The 17,074-nt window shown below is 38.7% G+C and overlaps 1 long non-coding RNA gene across 1 annotated transcript; it reads right to left on the minus strand.

Annotated features, from left to right (window-relative positions):
- Nucleotides 1–6,895: 6,895 nt before the first annotated feature.
- On the minus strand, nt 6,896–14,612 carry LOC139954471 (uncharacterized). The gene is made up of 6 exons (XR_011788117.1): nt 14,479–14,612; nt 13,287–13,403; nt 11,988–12,126; nt 10,775–10,891; nt 9,496–9,634; nt 6,896–8,404 (listed from the first exon to the last, which is right to left on the minus strand). It is a non-coding gene; the product is annotated as an uncharacterized lncRNA (long non-coding RNA).
- Nucleotides 14,613–17,074: the final 2,462 nt, after the last annotated feature.

Below are 17,074 nucleotides of genomic sequence, written 5' to 3' on the forward strand. Positions count from 1 at the left end.
GTTGGTATGCCAAAGCTTTCCTTCGGCTTACATTGTCTGTAAACTTGCCTCAAAGTTTATAGTTGTAATTCTCTTTTTAAGCTATTTTATGATACAAACCTACTTTTTTATGAATGTATGTATTCAGGTTTTTAAATGAATTGTGTAGTTCCCATTGCATTGTGTATGGTTGTGTAGTTTCCCCTTTGACTTGTGTATGGTTGTGTAGTTTCCCATTGACTTGTGTATGGTTGTGTAGTTTCCAATTGACTTGTGTATGGTTGTGTAGTTTCCCTTTGACTTGTGTATGGTTGTGTAGTTTCCAATTGACTTGTGTATGGTTGTGTAGTTTCCCATTGACTTGTGTATGGTTGTGTAGTGTCCCATTGACTTGTGTATGGTTGTGTAGTTTCCCATTGACTTGTGTATGGTTGTGTAGTTTCCCATTGACTTGTGTATGGTTGTGTAGTTTCCCATTGACTTGTGTATGGTTGTGAAGTGTCCCATTGACTTGTGTATAGTTGTGTAGTTTCCCATTGACTTGTGTATGGTTGTGTAGTTTCCTGTTGACTTGTGTATGGTTGTGTAGTTTCCCATTGACTTGTGTATGGTTGTGTAGTTTCCCATTGACTTGTGTATTGTTGTGTAGTTTCCCATTGCATTGTGTATGGTTGTGTAGTTTCCCACTGACTTGTGTATGGTTGTGTAGTTTCCCATTGACTTGTGTATGGTTGTGAAGTGTCCCATTGACTTGTGTATGGTTGTGTAGTTTCCCATTGACTTGTGTATGGTTGTGTAGTTTCCCGTTGACTTGTGTATGGTTGTGTAGTTTCCCATCGACTTGTGTATGGTTGTGTAGTTTCCCATTGACTTGTGTATTGTTGTGTAGTTTCCTATTGACTTGTGTATGGTTGTGTAGTTTCCCATTGACTTGTGTATGGTTGTGTAGTTTCCCATTGCATTGTGTATGGTTGTGTAGTTTCCCACTGACTTGTGTATGGTTGTGTAGTTTCCCATTGACTTGTGTATGGTTGTGAAGTGTCCCATTGACTTGTGTATGGTTGTGTAGTTTCCCATTGACTTGTGTATGGTTGTGTAGTTTCCCGTTGACTTGTGTATGGTTGTGTAGTTTCCTATTGACTTGTGTATGGTTGTGTAGTTTCCCATTGACTTGTGTATGGTTGTGTAGTTTCCCATTGCATTGTGTATGGTTGTGTAGTTTCCCACTGACTTGTGTATGGTTGTGTAGTTTCCCATTGACTTGTGTATGGTTGTGAAGTGTCCCATTGACTTGTGTATGGTTGTGTAGTTTCCCATTGACTTGTGTATGGTTGTGTAGTTTCCCGTTGACTTGTGTATGGTTGTGTAGTTTCCCATTGACTTGTGTATGGTTGTGTAGTTTCCCATTGACTTGTGTATGGTTGTGTAGTTTCCCATTGACTTGTGTATGGTTGTGTAGTGTCCCATTGACTTGTGTATGGTTGTGTAGTTTCCCATTGACTTGTGTATGGTTGTGTAGTTTCCCATTGACTTGTGTATGGTTGTGTAGTTTCCCATTGACTTGTGTATGGTTGTGAAGTGTCCCATTGACTTGTGTATAGTTGTGTAGTTTCCCATTGACTTGTGTATGGTTGTGTAGTTTCCTGTTGACTTGTGTATGGTTGTGTAGTTTCCCATTGACTTGTGTATGGTTGTGTAGTTTCCCATTGACTTGTGTATTGTTGTGTAGTTTCCCATTGCATTGTGTATGGTTGTGTAGTTTCCCACTGACTTGTGTATGGTTGTGTAGTTTCCCATTGACTTGTGTATGGTTGTGAAGTGTCCCATTGACTTGTGTATGGTTGTGTAGTTTCCCATTGACTTGTGTATGGTTGTGTAGTTTCCCGTTGACTTGTGTATGGTTGTGTAGTTTCCCATTGACTTGTGTATGGTTGTGTAGTTTCCCATTGACTTGTGTATGGTTGTGTAGTTTTCTATTGACTTGTGTATGGTTGGGTAGTTTCCCATTGACTTGTGTATGGTTGTGTAGTTCCCCATTGACTTGTGTATGGTTGTGTAGTTTCCCATTGACTTGTGTATGGTTGTGTAGTTTCCCATTGCATTGTGTATGGTTGTGTAGTTTCCCATTGCATTGTGTATGGTTGTGTAGTTTCCCATTGACTTGTGTATGGTTGTGTAGTTTCCCATTGCATTGTGTATGGTTGTGTAGTTTCCTATTGACTTGTGTATGGTTGTGTAGTTTCCCATTGACTTGTGTATGGTTGTGAAGTGTCCCATTGACTTGTGTATGGTTGTGTAGTTTCCCATTGACTTGTGTATGGTTGTGTAGTTTCCCATTGACTTGTGTATGGTTTTGTAGTTTCCCATTGACTTGTGTATGGTTGTGTAGTTCCCCATTGACTTGTGTATGGTTGTGTAGTTTTCCATTGACTTGTGTATGGTTGGGTAGTTTCCCATTGACTTGTGTATGGTTGTGTTTTTTCCCATTGACTTGTGTATGGTTGTGTAGTTTCCCATTGACTTGTGTATGGTTGTGTAGTTTCCCAATGACTTGTGTACGGTTGTGTAGTTTCCCATTGACTTGTGTATGGTTGTGTAGTTTCCCATTGACTTGTGTATGGTTGTGTTTTTTCCCATTGTCTTGTGTATGGTTGTGTAGTTTCCCATTGACTTGTGTATGGTTGTGTAGTTTCCCAATGACTTGTGTACGGTTGTGTAGTTTCCCATTGACTTGTGTATGGTTGTGTAGTTCCCATTGAGTTGTGTACGCTGGTGTGATTTCCCATTGACTTGTGTATGGTTGTGTACTTTCCCATTGACTTGTGTATGGTTGTATAGTTTCCCATTGACTTGTGTATGGTTGTGTAGTTTCCCATTGACTTGTGTATGGTTGTGTAGTTTCCTATTGACTTGTGTATGATTGTGTAGTTTCCCATTAACTTGTGTATGGTTGTGTAGTTTCCCATTGAGTTGCGTACGGTTAATTTGAGATGGAAACTTACCATAATTTTATAATAATAACATACCTCGATAATTTGCTGACTGAGTGAAACTAAACTGATGCCAATCCATTATCTTGGTGATGTTTTTAGCAATCGTCTCTCTGTCTCCCCCCCCCCCCCCCCTGCTCTTTACGTCCGCAGCCGCCTTGAAGAGAAAACGCCACGGGTCGTCGGAATAAATTAGTATAGGTAACAAATATTCATGATTCTCATCTTGACTGATGAAGAGGAAACGACACGGACAAGAGACTAAGCAAGCACTGGTTCCAACAGCACATACATTGTTCATAAACCAAATGAAAAACAGGGAACCAGCGGCAGTTACCATAGAACGTGCATGGTTGTAGTTCGTGGTTTAGCTTCATACGTCTGTTCTGTTATATATTAGACCGGCAGCCCAGAGCACTTTGGTTAAAAGAACGAGGTACCAATATTTGACTACAGGAACGTTTAGTGGATAACCTGACATAATCAGATATGGATGTCTGCCGGGGACCCCCGCTGCATGTGGCGCATGGACCCCTAACAAAGAGGCAAAATAATGGGCTGAATCAAACATTCTAGGTACCACATGAAACCAAGTGGAAATGGGCTTTACCATGATACTAAGTAAACGAAATCAACCGCCAGACAATTTTTCTGCTGCATTAGGCCTGCCAGACACCCCCTCCCCCAAATATTTAGTGTACAAACCTATGGGTTGAAATTAACCAGTTGTCAAATTACCTCAGATTTACATGAAACTTTGTCTAATTGTTCCACTATGGCTAAAATGAACTCAAACCAAAAATTAAATCCATACTCCATGTCGTTTCTGAGATACAGCCTCTTAAAATATGCTAAAATCTCCCCCTTTTGGAGCTCCGCCCCCGGCCGACACCGCGCGTCGTGGTGGTATTCTTTCAAACGTTAAGCCCGTAATTTAATAACGACACCAGCTGTGCGGCTGAAAGGTGTATACTATTTAAGTTGTGGCCCTTGATTCATAATTTGGCTGCATTGGGCCTACCAGACACCTCCACCCCGGGGTTAAACATCGGAGGAATGACCTAAAACCAAGTTGAAATTACCAATAGGCCTACATCAGGCGCCGGACAAATGTTTTGCGCGGCAGACACCTCCCTTCCCCGGGTTAAACATCAAAGGAACCACCTGAAACCAAGTAATGACCAATAACACTATTCTTTGACCAGTATCAATCACCAGACGAAAGTTTTGCTGCATTGGGCCCGGCAGACACCTCCCTTCCCCCGGATTAAACATCAGAGGAACCACCTGAAACCAAGTTGAAATGTGACCAATACAGTATTCTTAATACAAGTATCAACTGCCAGACGGAAGTTTGCTGCATTGGGCCCGGCAGACAACTCCCCTCCCCCTGGGTTAAACACCAAAGGAACCACCTGAAACCAAGTTGAAATGACCAATAACAATATTCTTAGTATCAACTGCCAGACAACAGTTTTGCTGCATTGGGCCCGGCAGACAACTCCCCTCCCCTGGGTTAAACGTCAGAGGAACCACCTGAAACCAGTTGATAATGGTATTAAGAATGTTGTTATTGGTCATTTCAACTTAATTTCACTTGGTTCCTTTGATGTTTAACCCGGGGGAGGGGAGGTGTCTGCCGGACCCAATGCAGCAAAACTTTCGTCTGGTGATTAATACTTGTATTAAGAATATTGTTATTGGTCATTTCAACTTGGTTTCAGGTGGTTCCTTTGATGTTTAACCCGGGGAGGGTATAGGTGTCTGTCGGGCCGCGCCCAATGCAGCAAAACATTGTCAGCAAAGAATTGTGCATTAGGACTATTGGTAATTTCAACTTGGTTTTAGGTTGTTCCTCCGATGTTTTACCCCGGGGGTGGGTGTGTCTGTCAGGCCCAGTGCAGCCAAATTATGAATCAATGGCCACAACTTTAATAGCATACAATTTTCAGCCACACAGCTGGTGTCGTTATTAAATTACGGGCTCTTAAAGGAACACGTTGCCTTGGATCGGACGAGTTGGTCAAAACAAAAGCGTTTGTAACCGTTTTTTATATAATGCATATGGTTGGGAAGATGTTTTAAAAGTAGAATACAATGATCCACACAAGTTTGCCTCGAAATTGCGTGGTTTTCCTTCTACTGTGCGAACTAACACGGTCGGCCATTTATGGGAGTCAAAATGTTGACCCCCATAAATGGCCAACGTGTTAGTCGACGAGGTAAAAGGAAAACCACGCAATTTCGAGGCATGTTTGTGTGGATCATTGTATTCTACTTTTGCAACATCTTCCTACCCATATGCATTTTATAAAAAACGGTTACAAACGCTTTTCAAAGACCAACTCGACCGATCCAAGGCAACGTGTTCCTTTAACGTTTGAAAAGAATACCACCACGACGCGCGGTCGTTCGGGGGCGGAGCGCCAAAAGGGGGAGATTTTAGCATATTTTAAGAGGCTGTATCTCGGAAACGATATAGAGTATGGATTTAATTTTTGGTTTGTGTTCATTTTAGCCATAGTGGAACAGTTAGACAAAGTTTCATGTAAGTCTGAGGTAATTTGACAACTGGTTAATTTCAACCCATAGGTTTGTACACCGTCTAAATATTTGGGGGAGGGGGTGTCTGTCAGGCCTAATGCAGCAGAAAATTTGTCTGGCGGTTGATATTTTTACTAAGCATGATGTTAATGACCATTTCCACTTGATTTCATGTGGTACCTAGAATGTTTGATTCAGCCCATTATTTTGCCTCTTTGTTGGGGGTCCACGTGCTACACACAGCGGGGGGTCCCCGGCAGACATCCATATCTGACTATGTCAGGTTATCCACTAAATGTTCCTGTACTCAAATATTGGTACCTCGTTCTTTCAACCAAAGTGCTCTGGGCTGCCGCTCTATATCTCAAACATTGACTACTTGACTTGTTTATGAACTCCTTATAATTAGGCATGTTCAGTACACGAGTGGCATTGATTATAACTTGCCGCCAGAGGGCGGTATATCAGATGAGTGGTCTACTCTCACAGCACGCGCACATAAGTCTCTTACCGCGGCCCAAATATTCATAAAGTCTGCGCAAGCTCATAATCTTGCTTGGCAAATACAGGTTACCATACAACATTCCATAAAATTTACACTGTTGCGACAGTGGTGCCCTACTCATTTTGGCTTAGCAGAGAAATTAAGTTGTCAAGTAGTATTTTCTGCTCACTTCTTCTAAGCAAAGATATTGTCTGCTTAAGCATCTCTGTGAAATTGGGCCCTGATTCTTGACCTCCGCCCGTCCAATAAATAATAAAAATAATAATATCCCAGAATTGGGAAGGGATTTCTTCTTTGTTACTTTTGTAGCCTTCACCTCAAGTGCCCCCACCCCAACCTCCACCTAAGTTGATGTCTATGTGCCCCACTATTTCTTCAACGATGCCCCATCTGTTCCCCATCACCAATATTTTTTCTCTTCGCCACTTGCACCGTCGACCAATGACGCCACCAACGCACCATCCCAGTTTAGCTTCCCACGTGAGCTGTTTAGGGACACAAGACTCAAGGGCTAGTAGATCACCGAGGTGCTGTAGTTTTTGAGAAATGAGTAAAAGTAATAATTTTCGTCTCAGTTTTAGCATCTTCCTCCATGGTTTTAGCATGTAAAAACGTACTAACCAGTTATGATGGTTTTGGTATATTGTCATAACTGGTTAAGGGGATTTTACATGCTAAAATCATTTTGGTCTCATGAGACCAAAATGATTTTGTGACTTGTTTACTCATTTCTCAAAAACTACACAACCTTAGTTAGTAATATTCGAAGGGAAGCTTTCCACTATCATTATCTTCAAACCCTGTAAGTTTATTGTAAATCTGTGGACATTTTGAAAAAGTACCTAGTTCATGTAACATTTTAATGACTGTCTGCAATTCGATGACAAGAACTACTCAATTATACAGGTATATGATTACCCAAGTAAGGTCAATCCACAAGCAAACAAACAAACAAACATTAACCAATAAGTAAAGACAGAAATATATACATAAATAAAGGAACCAACAAAACATTGATTGTTTTAATTTTTTTTAAAGAAATCTTCAGACATTAATTAATACACATTTTGAGCATACCAACGGATATGTTTAAAACCAAACCTGAAAGGGAAAAACATATCATCAATTTGTTTAAAAGCACTGGACACTATTGGTAAATTATTTATTAAGCAGCTCTTTGAAGTTGGACCATGGTCTTAGTTCATGTAACATTTTAATGACTGTCTGCAATTCGATGACAAGAACTACTCATGCAATTATACAGGTATGATTACCCAAGTAAGGTCAATCCACAAGCAAACAAACTAACAAACAAACAAACATTAACCAATAAGTAAAGACAGAAATATATACATAAATAAAGGAACCAACAAAACATTGATTTTTTTGATTTTTTTAAAAGAAATCTTCAGACATTAATTAATACACATTTTGAGCATACCAACGGATATGTTTAAAACCAAACCCGAAGGGGAAAAATATATCATCAATTTGTTTAAAAGCACTGGACACTATTGGTAAATTATTTCAAAGAAATTGTTAGCATCAAAACTGACTGCAACTGTAATTATGTTCATGCAACTTTGATGACCAATTCAGCCACAATGTGCACAGGTTTGTTATTTTATGCATGGATACACCAGGTGAGAACTGGTCACACAAATTCCAAAGTATTAAAAAGACATATATTAAACCTACACTTTTCAGGAACAAAGATAAATTTTACATAGATTGGGACTCGGACTCTGTTACTGTTTCTCTTTCATTTATTGCAAGACCTGGGCCCAATTTCATAGAGCTGCTTATAAAGGCAGTGGACACTATTGGTAATTACTCAAAATAATTATTGGCATAAAACCTTTCTTGGTGACATGTAGCCATGTCAGGGAAATTTGTATAGATTGTCGAGGAAGACATTCAATTCCCATAAAAAGGAAAAGGAAAAAGATTTTATCATGTCTTTGTGCACAACATTAGGCGCAAAGACACCGCAGCAGTGGCGCGCGGCGCCCAGCACTTGCCCTACAGGATTGGTCTATAGACAACCGAGAGGAACATGACACCAAATTCCTCTTCTGTTTCAACTTGGAAGTTTCATGTTTGAAAGCCTAGAAAACCCATTGAAAATTCCATAACTTGGAGAACATTGATCTAAAATATCTGATTCTTTTGAGGCAATATTCTGTCCTTTAATGTACCAGGTAATTTTGGCAGTCTGCTGAATTTGTTTTTAACCTTGGGTTGGTTGGTGTTTTCAAAACAAAAATACCTTCACCCTCCAGATCTACCATTTATTGCAGCTCCAAACAGCTCCAGTTGTAGTAACCACTGCACACTAGAATGTAGCCTTCAGTCAAGGCACTCACTGCATTCCAGATGGTTTACACTGAAAGGGAAAAGATGGCATCAAGTGAGGAACAGACTCTGTAACTGAATCATTGCAACAAATTGCAAGGAATGGGGGAATTCTTTTTGATTGCAGAAAACAGAACTCCTCAGACAAGTTTCTTGAGACGTGCAAGTTTGTTGGTTGGAAAGTTGGTATTGTGGGGTTAAATGGGAGCAATATGGAATCAAAAGGTTGAAAAGAAATTCTCTTTTTCACAATGTTGAGGGGTAGCACTTAAAGATCTGATGGAGTAGATGTTGCTCTTTAATGTATAATGTTTCTCAGATTGTGTATTCCCACTGGGTATTATTATTACTGCCAAAAAATGATTGCTCTGGATTTCAGCGTTATCTAAAATATGCAACTTCATTTTTAATTGAAATTTTCAGATGTTCGTTTCATCGAAAACACCTTCATTTTTTATAGCATTTAAAACAATCGTATGATTCCAAAAACAAAGGGAATGCTTTGCCTTTACTGAAGTAAGTCAACCTTGTTTCAATAGACAAGTACTCCTCAAGTTTCTTGAGATGTGCAAGTTTGTTGGTTGGGAAGTTGGTTAAGATGGAACTAACTGATTACATCTAGATCTTCAAAGGGACAGTTTGCTAAGTTGAGATTAAGTTATTTTTAATCTCGAGTGGGTGGGTGTTTTCAAAACAAAAAATAACAAATTGAAATTCTTAAAGGCACTGAACACGTTTGGTACTCGTCAAAGACCAGTCTTCTCACTTAGTGTATCCCAACATAAGCATTCAAAAACAGGCCTGTGAAAATTTGAGCTCAATATTGGTCATCGAAGTCGCGAGAAAATGATGGGGGGAAAAAAAACCTTGTTGGACGAATTTGTGTGCTTTCAGATATATGAATAAAAGACTTCTGGCTATAGAAATCTTTTATTATTTTAGTGGGAAACTACTGTTTTTCTCAAAATATCTGCTACTTCAGAGGGGGCTGTTTCTCACCCTGTTTTATCAACAGCTCTCCAATGCTCGTTACCAAGTCAGTTTTTAAGTTCATATTTTTTTTGAGTAACTACCAGCTGGTACCTTTCCTTTAAACAATGTTTACTCTGAATTGCCTTTTACCATGAGGTATGTTGTTGACTTCTACACCTGCATCCTCAATATCTAATAAAGTAGCTCCAAACAACTCTGTTGTAGTCACCACTGCACACTAGAAAGTAGCCTTCAGGCAAGGCACTCGCTGCACCCTGGATGGTTCTCACTGAAAGGACAAAGACTATTTAAAGTTAAAAACAGACTTTGTTACTAGACATCCTTGCAATAAATTACAAGGAATATGGAAATTGCTTTGAGTTGCAGAACACAGTTCTCCTAAGACAAGTTCCTTGAGATGTGAATGTTTGTTGGTTGAGATGGGAACTAATACATCATGTTTTCAAAATGTTCTTGTCAATTCAGAAATGGTAGAACTACTTTGATTATATGTCTTATCCGATAGGAAGAACTTCTCGTAAAAAGTTTAAATAATGCTTAACGGCAAACTTAGGGGCCATTCAGAATAATCAATATTTAAAAGTTTCTTTTCTTTTTTTACAACTCTGTTTCAACTTAGAAGTTCCAAGTATTAGGTGTTTCAAACTGCTTACCACCCAAAAACCTATGGTACAAATGCAAAACGTAGTTAATGTCCTAATGTTTCAACCCTTAAGCTGAGCCTTTCTCAAATTCCAGAAACACTCTGCTAGGGCCGAAACAGCAGTCAATTAACTATTTTTTGACATGAAGTGAGGCACTGACATACTATATCTTGGCAACAAATTGCAAGGTCAGAAAATAACGATTGTTTCATCAGGAACAAGGGTTTTACTTCATATTGCAGGAACACAAAATAGTATACTCTGAAGGCAAGTTCTTTAAGATGTTGATGTTTGTTGGTTTGAAAGTGGGTTGGGATGGGAACTAATACTACATAACTATTTTTGGTTCCTGGCTACAAGATTTGGCATGTAGCCATGTCAGGGAAATTTGTATAGATTGTCGAGGAAGACATTCAATTCCCGTAAAAAGTGAAAAGGAAAAAGATTTTATCATGTCTTTGTGCACAACATTTGGCGCAAAGACAACGCAGCAGTGGCGCGGGGCGCCCAGCACTTGCCCGACAGAATTGGTCTATAGACAACCGAGAGGAACATGACACATTCCTCTTCTGTTTCAACTTGGAAGTTTCATGTTTGAAAGCCTAGAAAACCCATTGAAAATTCCATAACTTGGAGAACATTGATCTAAAATAACTGATTCTTTTGAGGCAATACTCTCTCCTTTAATGTACCAGGTAAATTTTAGCAGTCTGTTGAATTTGTTTTTAACCTTGGGTTGGTTGGTGTTTTCAAAACAAAAATACCTTCACCCTCCAGATCTACCACTTAATGCAGCTCCAAACAGCTCCAGTTGTAGTCACCACTGCACACTAGAATGTAGCCTTCAGTCAAGGCACTCACTGCATTCCAGATGTTTTAAACTGAGAGGGAAAGATGGCATCAAGTGAGGAACAGACTCTGTAACTGAATCATTGCAACAAATTGCAAGGAATGAGGGAATTCTTTTTGATTGCAGAAAACAGAACTCCTCAGACAAGTTTCTTGAGATGTGCAAGTTTGTTGGTTGGGAAGTTGGTATTGTGGGGTTTAGATGGGAGCAATATGAAATCAAAAGGTTGTAAAAAAATTCTCTTTTTCACAATGTTGAGGGGTAGCACTTAAAGATCTGATGGAGTAGATGTTGCTCTTTAATGTATAATGTTTCTCAGATTGTGTATTCCCACTGGGTATTATTATTACTGCAAAAAAATGATTGCTCTGGATTTCAGCGTTATCTAAAATATGCAACTTCATTTTTAATTGAAATTTTCACATGTTCGTTTCATCGAAAACACCTTCATTTTTTATAGCATTTAAAACAATCGTATGATTCCAAAAACAAAAGGAATGCTTTGCCTTTACTGAAGTAAGTCAACCTTGTTTCAATAAACAAGTACTCCTCAAGTTTCTTGAGATGTGCAAGTTTGTTTGTTGGTTGGGAAGTTGGTTAAGATGGAACTAACTGATTACATCTAGATCTTCAAAGGGACAGTTTGCTCAGTTGAGATTAAGTTATTTTTAACCTCGAGTGGGTGGGTGTTTTCAAAACAAAAAATAACAAATTGAAATTCTTAAAGGCACTGAACACGTTTGGTACTCGTCAAAGACCAGTCTTCTCACTTAGTGTATCCCAACATAAGCATTAAAAAACAGGCCTGTGAAACTTTGAGCTCAATATTGGTCATCAAGTTGCGAGAAAATGATGGGGAAAAAAACCCACCCTTGTTGGACGAATTTGTGTGCTTTCAGATTATGAATAAAAGACTTCTGGCTATAGAAATCTTTTATTATTTTAGTGGGAAACTACTGTTTTTCTCAAAATCTCTGCTACTTCAGAGGGGGCCGTTTCTCACCCTGTTTTATCAACAGCTGTCCAATGCTCATTACCAAGTCAGTTTTTAAGTTCATATTTGTTTTGAGTAACTACGTAACGTGTACCTTTCCTTTAAACAATGTTTACTCTGAATTGCCTTTTACCATGAGGTATGTTGTTGACTTCTACACCTGCATCCTCAAGATCAACCAAAGTAGCTCCAAACAACTCTGTTGTAGTCACCACTGCACACTAAAAGGTAGCCTTCAGTCAAGGCACTCGCTGCACCCTGGATGGTTCTCACTGAAAGGACAAAGACTACATAAAGTTAAAAACAGACTTTGTTACTAAACATCCTTGCAACAAATTACAAGGAATATGGGAATTGCTTTGGGTTGCAGAAAACAGTTCTCCTAAGACAAGTTCCTTGAGATGTGAATGTTTGTTGGTTTAGATGGGAATTAATATGTCATGTTTTCACAAATGTTCTTGTCAATTCAGAAATGGTAGAACTACTTTTATTATATATGTCGTATCCGATAGGAAGAACTTCTCGTAAAAAGTTTAAATAATGCTTAACTGCAAACTTAGGGGCCATTCAGAATAATCAATATTTAAAAGTTTCTTTCCTTTTTTTACAACTCTGTTTCAACTTAGAAGTTCCAAGTATTAGGTGTTTCAAAACTGCTTACCACCCAAAAACCTATGGTACAAATGCAAAACGTAGTTAATGGCCTAATGTTTCAACCCTTAAGCTGAGCCTTTCTCAAATTCCAGAAACACTCTGCTAGGGCCGAAACAGCAGTCAATTAACTATTTTTTGACATGAAGTGAGGCACTGACATACTATATCTTGGCAACAAATTGCAAGGTCAGAAAATAACGATTGTTTCATCAGGAACAAGGGTTTTATTTCATATTGCAGGAACACAAAATAGTATACTCTGAAGGCAAGTGCTTTAAGATGTTGATGTTTGTTGGTTTGGAAGTGGGTTGGGATGGGAACTAATACTTCATAACTATTTTAAGTTCCTGGCTACAAGATTTGTAGTCTACATTATATCATATAGCCATGTCAGGGAAATTTGTATAGATTGTCGAGGAAGACATTCAATTCCCATAAAAAGGAAAAGGAAAAAGATTTTATCATGTCTTTGTGCACAACATTAGGCGCAAAGACACCGCAGCAGTGGCGCGCGGCGCCCAGCACTTGCCCGACAGGATTGGTCTATAGACAACCGAGAGGAACATGACAACAAATTCCTCTTCTATTTCAACTTGGAAGTTTCATGTTTGAAAGCCTAGAAAACCCATTGAAAATTCCATAACTTGGAGAACAATGATCTAAAATATCTGATTTTTTTGAGGCAATACTCTGTCCTTTAATGTACCAGGTAAATTTGAGCAGTCTGCTGAATTTGTTTTTAACCTTGGGTTGGTTGGTGTTTTCAAAACAAATATACCTTCACCCTCCAGATCTACCATTTGTTGCAGCTCCAAACAGCTCCAGTTGTAGTCACCACTGCACACTAGAATGTAGCCTTCAGTCAAGGCACTCACTGCATTCCAGATGGTTTACACTGAAAGGGAAAAGATGGCATCAAGTGAGGAACAGACTCTGTAACTGAATCATTGCAACAAATTGCAAGGAGTGGGGGAATTCTTTTTGATTGCAGAAAACAGAACTCCTCGGACAAGTTTCTTGAGACGTGCAAGTTTGTTGGTTGGGAAGTTGGTATTGTGGGGTTTAGATGGGAGCAATATGGAATCAAAAGGTTGTAAAAAAAATTATCTTTTTTACAATGTTGAGGGGTAGCACTTAAAGATCTGATGGAGTAGATGTTGCTCCTTAATGTATAATGTTTCTCAGATTGTGTATTCCCACTGGGTATTATTATTACTGCAAAAAAATAATTGCTTTGGATTTCAGCGTTATCTAAAAAAACGCAACTACATTTTTAATTGAAATTTTCAGATGTTCGTTTCATCGAAAACACCTTCATTTTTATAGGATTTAAAACAATCGTATGATTCCAAAAACAAAAGGAATGCTTTGCCTTTACTGAAGTAAGTCAACCTTGTTTCAATAGACAAGTACTCCTCAAGTTTGGTTGGTAAGTTGGTTAAGATGGAACTAACTGATTACATCTAGATCTTCAAAGGGACAGTTTGCTCAGTTGAGATTAAGTTATTTTTAATCTTGAGTGGGTGGGTGTTTTCAAAACAAAAAATAACAAATTGAAATTCTTAAAGGCACTGAACACGTTTGGTATTTGTCAAAGACCAGTCTTCTCACTTAGTGTATCTCAACATAAGCATTAAAAAACAGGCCTGTGAAAATTTGAGCTCAGTATTGGTCTTGAAGTTGCGAGAAAATGATGAGAAAAAAAAACCCACCCTTGTTGGACGAATTTGTGTGCTTTCAGATATATGAATAAAAGCTTTCTGGCTATAGAAATCTTTTATTATTTTAGTGGGAAACTACTGTTTTTCTCAAAATCTCTGCTACTTCAAAGGGGGTCGTTTCTCACCCTGTTTTATCAACAGCTCTACAATGCTCATTACCAAGTCAGTTTTTAAGTTCATATTTGTTTTGAGTAACTACCAAACATGTACCTTTCCTTTAAACAATGTTTACTCTGAATTGCCTTTTACCATGAGGTCTGTTGTTGACTTCTACACCTGCATCCTCAATATCTACCAAAGTAGCTCCAAACAACTCTGTTGTAGTCACCACTGCACACTAGAAAGTAGCCTTCAGTCAAGGCACTCGCTGCACCCTGGATGGTTCTCACTGAAAGGACAAAGACTACATAAAGTTAAAAACAGACTTTGTTACTAGACATCCTTGCAACAAATTACAAGGAATATGGGAATTGCTTTGGGTTGCAGAAAACAGTTCTCCTAAGACAAGTTCCTTGAGATGTGAATGTTTGTTGGTTGAGATGGGAACTAATACATCATGTTTTCACAAATGTTCTTGTCAATTCAGAAATGGTAAAACTACTTTTATTATATGTTGATCCTACAGGAAGAACTTCTCGTAAAAAGTTAAAATAGTGCTTAACTGCAAACTCAGGGGCCATTCAGAATAATCAATATTTAAAAGTTTCATTTCTTTTTTTACAATTCTGTTTCAACTTGGAAGTTCCAAGAAGTAAGTGTTGCAAACTGCTTACCACCCAAAAACCTATGGTACAAATGCAAAACGTAGTTAATGGCCTAATGTTTCAACCCTTAAGCTGAGCCTTTCTCAAATTCCAGAAACACTCTGCTAGGGCCGAAACAGCAGTCAGTTAACTATTTTTTGACATGAAGTGAGGCACTGACATACTATATCTTGACAACAAATTGCAAGATCAGAAAATAAAGATTGTTTCATCAGGAACAAGGGTTTTACTTCATATTGCAGGAACACAAAATAGTATACTCTGAAGGCAAGTTCTTTAAGATGTTGATGTTTGTTGGTTTGGAAGTTGATTGGGATGGGACCAATACTTCATAACTATTTTTAGTTCCTGGCCATGTAGTTTTTCAAAGGTGACAAGCTGTTAAAAGGCAGTGGACACTATTGGTAATTAATTACTTGAAATAATTATTGGCATATATGCCTTTTTTGGTAACGAGTAATGGGGAGCTGTTGATGTATAAAACGTTTGAGAAACAGCTCCCTCTGAATTAATGTAGTTTTCGAGAAAGAAGTAATTTTCATCGAATTTGATTTTGAGACCTCAGATTTAGAGTTTGAGGTTTCGAAATCAATCATCTGAAAGCACATAACTTCGTTTGACAAGGGCTTTTTTTCTGTGTTATTATCTCGCAACTTCGACAACCAATTGAGCTTAAATTTTCACAGGTTTGTTATTTTATGCATATTTTGAGATACACCAAGTGAGAAGACTAGTCTTTGTCAATTACCAATAGTGTCCAATGCCTTTAACTAATTTGCGGAAGATTATGTGGGAAGAACTTCTCCTCAACTAAAATTCATTATAAACTTTTGAATTCTTTCAAACCATGCTGACTGCTGATGACTTTCTGCATCTGTATTCTCCACTCCACCAATGCAGCGCTGGTTGTGTCACCACTGCGGCACACATTAAGAATGTAGCCTCCAGTCAAGGCACTCACAGAACCCTGGATAGTTTTCACTGAAATGAAGGGAATGACACATGCAGTAAGCCCATAACACTCTGTTAATTTGTATTTAATTGCAAGAGCTGAATACATTGTTTCAAGATTTAGGGTACTAGGTTTTGAATGCTTCATGCAAACGGTGCAACTATCTTTGACTGATGGTGATATCTACATCTTCAAAACTAAAGAACAAGAACCTTTCTTCAAAATATGAAAAGATGTGCATTGGTCTGATTTGTAAAATAGCAATGTTGTTGTGGTATCGGAAATGGTAGAACTACTTGAGACTGCTGGATATATCGCCAAAGGTGCAGGTTGCTTATAATTTGCCAAAAGTTATGCGGGAAGAACTTCTTCTCAAATTTTAAAAATGTTGAACATTCACCTTAAACCAAGCTGACTGTTGTTGACTTTCCACACCAGCATCCTTCAGATCTACAGATGCAGCTCCAAACAGCTCCAGTTGTTGCCACCACGCACTGCACAGTAGAATGTAGGCTTCAGTCAAGGCGCTCACACAACCCTGGATACCCTGAAATGAGATGACTTACAATAGGTTTACAGGGTGCTGTGGTGCAACATGCTGTCAATCAAACCAGTATACCAGGGGGGACAACCCTTCTCTTTTAATGCATGGGGCTCTTTTACATGCATTACAGAACACATGGGACCAACAGCTTTACGTCTTATCCGAAGGACACAGCAATAATGGTTTGAACTTAAAAGTGTCTTGCTTATTAAAAAAGGACACGCACTCAGCTGATCAGAAACACCAGAGCTTGAGTCTGGTGCTCTTCTTGGCCACCACACTTTGGAAAGTTGTGGCTATTTGCATGAAGAGCTAGAGTGATTAAGGTATTATCTTCAACTACATAAATCTAACAACAGGCCTTGAAATGACCCCCACCACAACAATTGCCGGGGTGCCTTTACTTTTGCTGTGGTGCCCTTTGCAAAGTTCAAATACAAATTTACATTTTCCTCATAGAAGTGCCCCTTAACAGAGGAAAATTGAAGTGCTCCTTCAGGAGCGAAAATCAATGCCGGTAACAATTGATATTAAAGCCAATCCTGTTTGCCTTGTCGAATGACAATTGAGATAATACTTTTAACT

The sequence above is a fragment of the Asterias amurensis genome, chromosome 2 (genome assembly GCF_032118995.1).
Source record: "Asterias amurensis chromosome 2, ASM3211899v1".
NCBI classification, from domain to species: domain Eukaryota; kingdom Metazoa; phylum Echinodermata; class Asteroidea; order Forcipulatida; family Asteriidae; genus Asterias; species Asterias amurensis.